At 36.2% G+C, this 12,274-nt stretch overlaps 1 long non-coding RNA gene and 1 other non-coding gene across 2 annotated transcripts in view; one reads left to right on the forward strand and one right to left on the reverse strand.

The window, feature by feature from the left end:
- LOC135410636 (uncharacterized) overlaps positions 1-12,274 on the reverse strand; it is a 372,288-nt gene that overhangs the window by 21,731 nt on the left and 338,283 nt on the right. The window lies entirely within an intron of this gene.
- On the forward strand, positions 7,516-7,587 carry TRNAE-CUC (transfer RNA glutamic acid (anticodon CUC)). The gene has a single exon. It is a non-coding gene; the product is annotated as a tRNA-Glu (tRNA).

Below are 12,274 nucleotides of genomic sequence, written 5' to 3' on the forward strand. Positions count from 1 at the left end.
GGCTCCTACCATGTTAAGTATGTACACTACAGAGCTTTATGGAGTTCTTCTCTCAATTAAAGCTCAAATTGTAGACTGTCAGCATCACATCACTTTCTGACATATTGCTGTTACTGTTTTTAATTGATAGATATCTGTCAATAAGCTAATTCCAAGAAGACTTTCTGCAATGTCACCAGGAAGAGTGTCAATGTTCTGTCAACAGTGTAACTGTAGGAATGACACACACTTGTTAATTCTGGCAGCACTGCACGTGCTAGGAATATCTGAAATATATCATATCATCCCATCTGGTCCCCCCAGTTAAGCAGGGATGGTATAAAACAATGCTTTAATGACAGAATTTTACAAAGAATTTAGAGCCTTCAGTGATGTGAGCTGCTTAGATATTCTTTTTTTGGAGGCAGTAGCAGATGTGCAATGAAATAGCAGGGTTTATTCTGCCTGGTCAATCTGTGCACAAAATATCCCTCTGAAATCTTGTTTCAGAGATGCAATGATGGAAACACCCTCATTATTTTAATCCCCACCCTTTTTGTAGCATGAAAAAGCATCATGATTTTAAAAATAAAATGGAGAGCCATCACAAGAATTATCTGCAGGGGAACACATTCTTTACACGGGCTGCCTCTCAAGTACTTTGCTCTGCAACAGCTTGTGGTACTTGTCTGAGTAACCAACACACAATCACATCCTGGGTGATCATTAGACACATGTGACCACCTTATCATTGCTTCAATGCCTGTACATTACCAATACCTTTGGCAATGAAATGTACTGATTTCCTAAGTTTTTAATCCCTAACTTTTGACGGAAAGGAATACCTTCTGTTTGAGGTGAGCTAGCTTTCAGTTGATGCTCAGTGTTTCCTTTCCAGGAGGATTTAAATGTTGTACTTAAGACTGAGCCAGTGGAGCTGAGGCTGCACAGCACCTTGTGGAAGCAGACTAGTAATATAGGGTATTTAATCATACATTGTAATGATATGGTTATATGAATCCTCCCTCTGAGAGGGTCCATCTCATCCCAGTGTGATAGAAAGGAGGCTGCTGTGGGTCTGTGTTCTCTGTGCACCACAGGGAGGTTGAACATATATTCCCAGCTGGTGCACGTGCGCGCACACACACACATGCACACATGAGCAAACACACAGACCAGCACAGAGAGAGGTCAGTGCCTGTTTCAGCACTCACATAAACACGCACAGCACTCACACTGACATGAATATCAGAGATGGCCTCATCCTGTTCCTTCACCCAGGGTGGTTGGGGTTGGAGACAGGACATATACACACCCTCACTCTGGATTCACAAACACACATCCGTGGGCTTCTTGAGTCCTAACACAGCTTTTAATTCCATCCAATATCTGTGGCCCATTCCCACACACAGCCTGCAGCATTGGGTGTTTCCCTATACAGATCACTTCCTACTTATCTCTCGTCTAATCTGAAGTTCATGAGCAATTTTTACCCACAGATTCAGGGAGTTACCCAAACAGAAAATAATTAGAATGTGTTTAATAAGAAGTTACAACAGGCTGTGGCAATCAGTCATCAGATTTGCCAGGCTTTTGCCTATTTTTCCTTTTTATTCTATCTTTTTTCTTTGCTGACTCAACCCGATCCCTCTCTTTTGTTCCCCCTACTTTTGTTCCCTCCTCTAAATGTTTTGCATGTTCTTACAGTCCCCTTGAAGACACTCTGTAGTTTTATATCATCAAATTTTCTCTGCAGCATCTCAAAACCCTCTTCTGCCTGCATTTCAAAATAAACACTGTACCCCTTTAGAAAACAATCTCCTTTAGTTTTTATAGTGTTCCAGGAAGAGAACTCCAAACTTTCTGTGGATCATCTTGGCAGGTGGGACCAGGGACAATGGTCTAATTGTTCTTCTCTGACAATCTTCAGAGTATCTGATTTGATGTGCTCCATATTCACTGGTCAGGTCACTTGCTGGCTGCCTTGGACTTTCATAGTTCCTTGAATGCTTGCTGAGTCTTTGTTTTCCCTGTGCATAGCTTTTTACACATAACTTAAGATTGTGTAAAAGGTGGTGTCATCTGTCATCACAAAAATACATTTAAATATACAAAATATATATTGCATTCTTACAAGGATCAAAAATAAGCTGTTATCAACATGAAGAAAAATCTGCTTACCACTTTTCATCACAATTTTCCAAGAACTTTTTGTCTTAAAATGTTGAAGACATTTTGAAAATCTTGTCCATGTGTATGTGTTTGTAAGTATAGAAAGATTTCCTGACAATCAATACTTTTATCTCTGGCCTCTTCAAAATCTTCAGAAATCACAATTGCAAAACTCATTCAATTTCAGTTTTGAGTTTAATTCATATTACTTTTATTTATCAATACAGTCTCCTATATGAATAAGTTCTTTTTATAGTTACAATGAACATAAAATGCATCTATGTATGTAAAATACTTATGTCTCCTCTGCATCAAAAATGTAGAATGATAGAATCAAGATTGCTTAAAAAAATTAAAAAAAAAATAAAATTGTTCATGCTCTTTCTAAGATTTTTCATAAGTCTGATGAAATACAATAGGAATACAAGACTGTGACTGCACAATTTCAACGTATTAGGGGTAGAATAATGTATGAATTTAAACAATCAAGCAGAAGATAGCAACACAAATGACTGCCATATATCAAAACACTCTTCTCATGACTCCTGTACATCCTCTTCAAGCTCTTTTTCCCTTACACGCTAATTATGCAGGAACAGCAAACTTTGGTTACGATGGAAAGGCAGTCTTATTTTATCTTGCAAGCCTGACAAATCAATCAACTTGTTTTTAAGAAAGCCTTAGCTCAAAAATCCTTCAGCACTTTTTTTTTTTTTTAATTTATGCAGCACTTCAGGATTCAGAGACAGAAAAAAGACTGCAGTGCAATCCCCAGTGAATAACTGATATGCTCACACGCATTTAGGTCAATGAAAGCTTTGTAGAATTTATGCTGGCATAAAAGATGTCGACTAAATTTAGCTGAATCATCACTTCATTAGGTATTCTTTTTTATTCCTACATCACATATAAGTGAACATAAGCATTTTAAAAATGATCTTTTTATTTTAATAGACAAATCTTTTGAATTTCAGGCTTAATATTTTTATCTGATACAACTGTTGTGGATAAGTACAGTTTTTAGAGGCCTAGGGGAGAAAAAAAAGGTTTTAGCAACATTCTTCTTAAAAAGAGAAGATTTCATCTGCAAGGTGATATCTAAATACTGCCTTTTACATTTCATTTCAGTGTCAGACTTTAAGGGCAGAATTCAGATACAAATTAAATATCTAAATTTAGTTCTCTATCTATAGGCATTTGCAGATGTGCCACGTATCTAGATCCCTATGGAGTCAATGAATATATAATTACTACAATCAGTGTAACTTAGAGCTCTGCTAGGTCTTTGATTCAACTGCCCATATACAGGTGCTTAATTCTGTATGATATTCTCTAGAACAACCAAGGCATCCTTGTGAGTCTGGTGGATCTAGTACCCAACACTTGTATCCTTTAGGGTCAGGAACTGACAGATAGGATGTCTTAGAATATCTCATATTCCACTACACTTTCATGTCTGAACAGCTGAACAAAGCCTTAGAATTCTTCTGACTGCAACAGTTATCATGTCTGTAGACACATGTTGTGTGGAGAGATGCATTTAGCTCTCCCATTTCTGAATTGAATCCTTCACTGATTATAGTGTGCAATGTAATGATTTCTTCCAACAGGACTTTCCATAAATTTTTCTGGTCATACTGCATCCATTTATTTTTGGTATCTGGAATTGTATAAAAATAATAGAATTCAGTATAGATAGGGCTTATGATCAAATTAGATTTTGTGAAACTAGATTCACAAAGTTATCCTGAATTTTTTAGCTTCCATTTTAGACCCCTGTATCTATAATTTAAATTCACAAAATCATTTTCAGCTACCATTTGATTCTAGAAGCAGCAGGAGGTCTCCAGTTACCAAAATATTACATGGTAATCACATAAATACTTTGCTTTTGATGTTGTGCATCAACTTCATGCCTACCTCTTCAAAATCGCAAACGTTTTTTATATTTGAGGTAGTATTTTTTTTTGACAATATATATATTTGGGAAGTATGTTTTCTGGCCAAATTTGCTGACAGACAGTACAGAAAGGTTCTCAGAGCTTCCATAGTTTACAGGCTCTACACACATGACTGGAAGGAAGATGATGTATTTTGTCCAATATACTCAGTGACTAAAAGAATGTCAGTGATCCTGCTTCATTCCTGTCTTGAACCTACTGGAAGTCAAACTCCCAGCCCATGTTTCTGAAAGATAACAAACCACTGCTTCCATTCGCAACATTATAGAAGATTCTTAAAGCCTAGTACTTATGTTGCTAAATATCTATTGAATCCTGTTGAGATTGTTCTCTATTTCCAACGCTGGACAGTGGCTCTGATCTTAGATGACTCTGCCCTTAGAGGGTCTGTGAATTAGTGAGGTTTTGCAGTAGTCACTATTGCACAGCATAAATATATTTTCTTTTATCTGCCAACAGTTTTGTTTTGTAGATAGATAAGTTACATAGCTCAGTTTGTTTTAGTATCTTATGTCCCAGAAATTAAGCACTGAAGAAGACATTTAGCACCATATTGCCTCCCCAGAGCAGTACATGATTCCCTATTGAGCTCTTCACAGTATGTTTCCAGTTATAAACTATGTGTTCTTTTGTTATACTTGTAAAATTGATTCATTCTAATATGCCCAACTATCCTTTAGTGAAAAATAGTCTGAGTAGCATTTACATATGTAGAACTGAAGAATTAAAGAAAAATACTTTTTCTAATTTAAAATCTCATGCTAGTTAGGAAAACAACTTCTAATGAACTACATATACTTTGCATGTTTTGGAAGTGTGCCTGTGGTTTTATGTAAAGGATGCACAGGAATATGACTACATGGGGTTTTCTTAAGAGTATTAGCTTTTTTTTTTCCAAATGAAATTAGTTTTAATTCTTCACAGATCAATGATTGACATAACTTGAGTTTAGTCTGTAGTTCCTTTTAGCCTTTTTTTCCCTCTTGCAGCCCAAAGTATGGTAGAATTATACTGAAAAAAATATGAACGAGAAATTCCTGTATTCAGAAGCAGTTTTTCAAGCCAAAAAGAACTTTTTATCTATGGCATAATGTAGAAAAGAGAGAGAGTTTAAATAACTCAGTGCATGAATGACATATTGGTGACCTTCACAATACACTAATGGTTTCACATTTGTTAAACTAAGACTAAATGACCAAAATGCTCTCAAAAAAATCTGAAGGGGATTAGTGTTACATGCAAAATGTTTCTAATTTTCTTTAATCAGCATGAGAGAAATAGACAAATTGCTCTATTTGAGAAAATATATTCAGTGACTGGTAAAACTCATTCTGGAAGGGAGCATGTTGACTGGTAGGAGGGAGGGAAAACATTGGTTATTTATTTTTTGCAGTCATCACTCCCATAATACTTCTTAATATTCAGAAAGGAAAAGAATAATGTATTTGACTGCTCCTTGTCACAAATGCATGTAGAAAGAGAATGTTCCACATGGCTCCTGCCTTGTCTTGAATATACATTGCAAATACAGAGGTATTTGTAAAGGCATAGAGATTGAAAGGATTCATCTTAGAAGCTTAGCACTAGAGCTATGAGAGGTGAAATGCTCCTAAGAAGACAGCTTCTTTAGATCCATACAAATTCGGTCTGAAGGGCTGGACTGATATCACAGAAAAACTCAATAGCAAGCTTGATACAGCTTTCACTGAATGCCTGAATGCCTGGTATACATTGGGTCTTAACTGCAGCTGGGTTTGGCTTTGCTAAGGAAAAACAAATATAGACAAGCCACAGATGAAATAAAAAGAACCCAAACCCTGTTAACACTATGAAATAGAGATACTGTAGAACAATTTAGATTGGAAAAGAACTCTAAGATCAGTGAGTCCAACTGTTTATCTATCCCTGCCAAGTCTACCCCTAAACCATAGAACACAGAACATATAGAACCATAGAACTGTTAAGATTGGAAAACATCTTTGAGATCATAAAGTCCAACCATCCACCCAGCATCATCACCATGTTCAACATTTAACCACATCCCCAAGTGCCATATTGACACATTTTTGAACACTTCCAGGCACCATGATTCAAACACTTCCTTGAGCAGCCTGTTCCAATGCGTGACCACCCTTGTGGTGAAGAAATATTCCCTAATAATCTAAACATCCTCTGATGCAACTTGAGGCCATTTCCTCTCATCCCACCACTTGTTACCTGGGAGACTGACATCCACCTCACTACCACTTCCTTTCAGGGAGTGGTATAAAGTAATAAGGTCTCTTCTGAGCCTCCTTTTCTCCGAGATAAACACCCTCAGCTCCCCCAGCCACTCCTTTTCAGACTTGTGCTCCAGATCTTTCACCAGCTCCATTTCCCCTGTCTGGGCACTCTCTGGCACCTCAATGTCTTTGTTGTCGTGAGGGACCCAAACCTGAACACAGGATTCGAGGTGTAGCCTCATCAGTGTCAAGTACAGGGAGAAGATCACTGCCCTGGTCCTGCTGGCCACACTATTGCTGATACAGTCCAGGATGCCATTGGCCTTCTTGGCCACCTGGGCACATGGCTGGCTCATGTTCAGCCACTGTTGACCAGAATCCTCAGGTCCTTTTTCACTGGGTCACTTTCCAGCCACTCTTTCACCAGACTGTAGCACTGCATGGGGTTGTTGTGACCCAAGTGCAGGACCCGGCACTTTGCCTTATTGAACCTCATGCAACTGACCTCAGCCCATCGATCCAGACTGTCCAGATCCCTCTGCGGACCCTTTCTACCCTCACTCCCACTCAACTTGGTGTCATCTGAAAAACAAGGAGGCACACTACCCCCTCATCCAAATCATCTCCCACAATCCTCTCTCCTTGCCTACCCATTCTGAAGAGTTTATAGCCATCCATTGCAGCACTCTGATTGTACAATTTAAGACCTACTTTTGCATCATTATGGAATGTAGTTGCCTGAAGACAGGTATTCAGTAAGATTTTACCTCCTAGAGTCCTAAAGGGTTTCTCCATGGCCCCTCCAAGTGTCTCACAGAAGTGTAGCACATACCCATTAGATGCCTACTTTGAAACAAATTAAATCATCCCCAAAAGTAAGAATAACTTAATGTATCTCTGGACATTTAAACATTAGATAACTAGTCTAACCTCATCATTTAGACAGCAATTCATAGAGAAACAGGGAAATTAGGCAGGAGACCCATACCATATGAAGATATATATTTTAGAAGGGTGAGAAGAATTCCCTTTCTTTCTCCAAGGACTATTGAGGGAACTAAAATCCCTAAGTTGGATAAAAATTTAGGTGAGATCAAGCACTCCCTGAGAGATTGATAAATGAGCATTCTAATTTAATCTAAGATATTCTAATGCAATATATTTTGATGAAATCTCCATATTCCCTGGTGGTCTAGTGGTTAGGATTCGGCACTCTCACTGCCGCGGCCCGGGTTCAATTCCCGGTCAGGGAAGAAGTCCTTTGAGGAGAGCAATGCGTGGGACGTGCAAGGGACACATCATATTGTAGCTCTGTCTCGTAACTGTCATCCCTTCTTGCCAACAGTTACACTACACTGTCTTTGTATCCATTATACACATTAACACCTTCTCATGAACTGCTATCCCCTCTATTCTCCCACTCTGGGGGCTGCCACCACTCCCCCGATCTTTATAGGACTTGCACTCCATCTGTCAGGACGGGTGATGTGCAAACACCAGCTTGGCCTGGATCCACTTGCCCAGTTCCTTGCAAAACTCACTCTACATCTGTTCAGGCTGTTCCTACTACATTATTTTCTACAATGTGGCTTTTCTAATAGGCATATTTGGATTTTTGTTTGTTTATTTGTTTTACTTTATTTGAAACCTTCCGTGATCCTTCATTGGAGATAACTAGTCTTCTTTCCTTTTAGGATTTTGTCTATGTATTACATATAGCAGCTAAGGGAGGATCTACACTGTCCACAAATCATTGGACTTTCCACTGTCACTCCAAATTCCATAGTTTCTCTACTTCTGTGAGTCAATCTAACACTAGTCTGCACAGCAAGAGTAGCACTTCACACAGCTCATCTTCTATTGTTATTTTAAGCCAGTGTACAATTTTTTTGGAAAATCTTTGCATACCACTAATGGAATAGCAAATATAACATGGGAGCACTCTACTGCCCTTTATATTAATAAAAAAAATCTGTACTTACTTCTCTATCCTTCCATAAAATATTCTGATGAACAGCAACAAAGCATCAAAGTAAGTTAATGATACTAGTAATTTATTCTTAAGCTTCCTATGGAATTCAAAATACATAATCTACCTTCTCTGAAACTTCATACTTTTAATTTCTGTTTCTTATCTTTGGATTGTTCCACTGTAGACAATAATCTGCTAGGAATTCCTTGGTACTGTCGATAAAGCTCTGCTGTGACAGCAATTGCCATAAGGCAGGTATTTTGCTTCAGCAGTTAGACATTTAAAACCACTATAGTTCCTACTTTCTCTTCCTTTCAAGCATTGTTTCAGAAATGGTATAGACAATCATACTTTGGTCACCTTTAGAAGTTTGTTACACTTCACTGATGCAAGGTTAATCCAGCTTCTGAGTAGCATCTGCAGTTACCTTTGTAGTGCATAATTCTCTGCAGATAAAAAGACTTGGGAGCAATGGGAAGATGATCTCTTGAAAAATACCCATTCTATGCATTACTCATCAGTGTAAGCTGATGAGTAATGCATATTACCGTCCTTTTGACGGTAATAATCATTTGCTTTGTCATCTATGAAGGTTTTGAGGTTTCTTTAATATTATTTACTTTAATATTAGCTTTTTAGGCTGCACCTTTTGCTTCATTAATTTAGTGACTCCATTTCCCTTTGTCTTTACATCTGTGCTTTGTACACTGGGCTTGAGAGATTCAATTTTTTGTCTCCTTCATAATTTTTCACATCTGAATTATGTTTTCCAGAAGTCTTATATTCTGCAGATTTTCAATATTTTTCCTTCTCTTTAATATTTTTCAATTGAATTGTTAAGCTTACACTTTTTTTGCTAATATCATAATTTTGATTTTCTGTCCTGGAGCATAGGAGCTAATTATGATGACTGCTATTAAAAATGGCAACTGTATGTCACTCACTTTGTGTAACTATTCATCTTTTGATTACCAAATCCACCTTCTCCAATGTCAGTAGGTTAATTCTTTACCACCTTTCCCTTGTATTGCCCATTTTCCATCTTGGTAAGCACATTTGTTAGAGTCCCTGCTGGAATGCTTATCAAATTTTTATGATATAAATAAGCATTTTATAAACTGTCATGTGCAAAGAAGTTAATTATTGTATTTTATGGGATATACTTATTATTCAAAACTTATTCATTTGCATTAGGTTGGTAAGAAATCAAATATGATGACTAGGCCATTTCTCTAGTACATTATAACAAACAAGGTATAGAAAATGTTTTTAATAAGAAGCAGTCTATTTTAACTAACCATCTATAAGTTGGCTTTTTTTTAATGCTTGAATGTAAAATTCGAAGTTATCCATTGCTTTATTCCAAGTTTTCTAGCTATGTAATAAGAGGTCACACAGTTCACACAGAAGCTACAAAATGTTTCATTAAGACCGAATATCTAAAGATAAACCAACTGTTTAAAGATGGCCCTAGAGATGATCCCAAAAGGTAGAAGACTGAAAAAGACCAAGGCAATTATGAAACTGTGTAGTTCGCTAGTCAAGACATTCTACCAACAGTTTATGAACCTAATAAAATGCACATGGAGCTATATGGCCAAGTTGCAAATTTATTATAGCTCACATGGCAACTGAGCCACTTTGTGGAGCCAAAATATTTAAGCCCTGCTTTATAAGCACCTACTTCCCTGTAGATGCTTATAAACATATCAAATTTATTTTAATTTGATGATATTGTGATATTATAACTATTTGTACTACTGAAATAAAGCAAAAATTAAGTTTCTGTCTAAGTCTTACATATTTATTCTGTTTCATTAACATTATATTCCAAATACTTGTTCATGCATGAAATATCCAATTTTTATGATTAATATATTTCTTACCGTCTTAAATAGCTTACTGAAGGTTGTAACTCAGGTTGAAGCCATTATACTTTTCCCAAGTCCTTATATTGTGATTATCTATTTGACATGTAGCATTCAGGAAATGTGTCACTGGTGTCACAAGAAATACAAAAACATTTGAGTCTGTGCTGCTTTCAACAATAAACACTGACTGAAGAACAGGCCGGTGACAAAGGAGCTTTATGGACCCTCAGCTTACACTGAGGGGTAAAATGTGACATGTAAGATCCTTAGCTCTGTGTTGCAGTGATGTTCTCTGGGAACAATTAGCCATTTTTTTCCTGAAATTTATGTATTTCTTCAAATACACAAGCTTCTACATGTGTACTTACACACGAAGGTAAAGAAAGACTAGCATAAGACTGGCTAAGGTGTCACCATGTGACTAATATGGGACATCCAGTGCATGAATTTAGAACAAAAAACTCAGTAATTGATCAATGTGTATGCCACAATGGTAGCATGCATGCTGTGGGACATATTTACCCAACTCTTAATAGAAGGAACATATTAATGAAAGCTAAATTCATGCTGCCAGAAGATTCAAACTGTCAGAAAAAAAAAGAGACACAAATACTGATCAGGTGATACAGCATTTTATGGGAAATGATTCACAAACAGTTTCATATTGATGTGTCTGATGATTGTAGCAATTTGTCTCCATTTTTATTGCATGTTATTAAAAAAGCAATGGAGAAATGTTGCAGTTAGTCTTGCTAAAAATCTACTTGTTTTGATTGTGTGAAAAAACCTGTATGAGAATTCATAAAAACCTGTCAGACTTTCTATCCACATTAAACATTATTTTTCATTCTTTTCTGCTAATTTGAAGAAGCAACACCATGCATATACCTAAAGTTATTGAGACAAAACTTTAAATGCCTATGATAAGTGCCTGCATTTCACCATTACTGCCTAAGCACTAAAATTTCACAACAGTAATATTCATAAAATGGTTCCTTCATGATTGAAAACAATTGTAGATTCAGCAAACAAAATGTGTTGCTAAAAAAAGTTAACCTTAATAAAAGAGCTTTTGGCTTGTAGTAGTTCTGTTTCCAAATGTGTTGTGAAGCTGGAATAACTGGGTCTTACTCAGTAAGCACTGATCACTGTGCACTGTTTTCCTACTATGGAATATCTGGCATTGCTTGTGTTTTTCTCAGGAAAAAAAGGCTCCCTTTACCTAATTGACTTGCTTATTTCAACCAGTTATTGTCTCCTTGTCATCTATTTAATATAATATTAAAAAATAATTGTGCTTGTAGCACATTTTCATAAATTAGTGAGGTTTCTCCTATATCTCTTCAAGCAAGTGGAAATCCTGACCATTATACAAGGCCTTTTTCAAGGGTATAAACAACTTTAAACTGTCACAATATATATCTTTGTCAAGTCTCCTTTTCAGATTTCCTTTTTCTGTCATCTTATCAGTTCTTTCTCTCAGTCTTTTTTGTACATTTCTGTGTTTGTGTGCCTGACTGACACAGAATTCAACAAGTAGCTAGGTAAGTTCAGATAAATGGGTTCAAATAAACAAAAATAATTACAAATTCTCATTATTTTACAATTCTTGAAGTCAAACAGCAATGTGTTAATAATATTTGTAATGTTACAATTTCACAACTATAATATTAATAGAACTTATCTTGATTTAAAAACTTGAAAACTTGAGGAGTTAACTATGTTATAAAGAAAATGTTAGTAATTATATAATTGTGAATATAAGGAAAAAATACTTATAAATATATTTTTGATAAAAGAATTTTAAAAAATTTGTTATAGCCTTATTTTACACTGTTATAGTATACTTAGTTCCAGCTTCCTCAGGTGGTACTCAGACCGAATGCAGAAATACAATACTACCAGAAGACATTTTGAGAGATTTCAAGTACAACTTAGACAAATCAGATTTTTCCAAGATGCTGTAAACTAAATAGTCAAACTAGGGAAAAAAAGTTACTATATATGTTTCAAAAGAAAAAGTAATTCTATGACTTTATTTATAATATAATTTTTCCTTTGCGAGAAAAATATATTTTTTATTATATTGAAACTTGA

The sequence above is a fragment of the Pseudopipra pipra genome, chromosome 3 (genome assembly GCF_036250125.1).
Source record: "Pseudopipra pipra isolate bDixPip1 chromosome 3, bDixPip1.hap1, whole genome shotgun sequence".
NCBI lineage: Eukaryota > Metazoa > Chordata > Aves > Passeriformes > Pipridae > Pseudopipra > Pseudopipra pipra.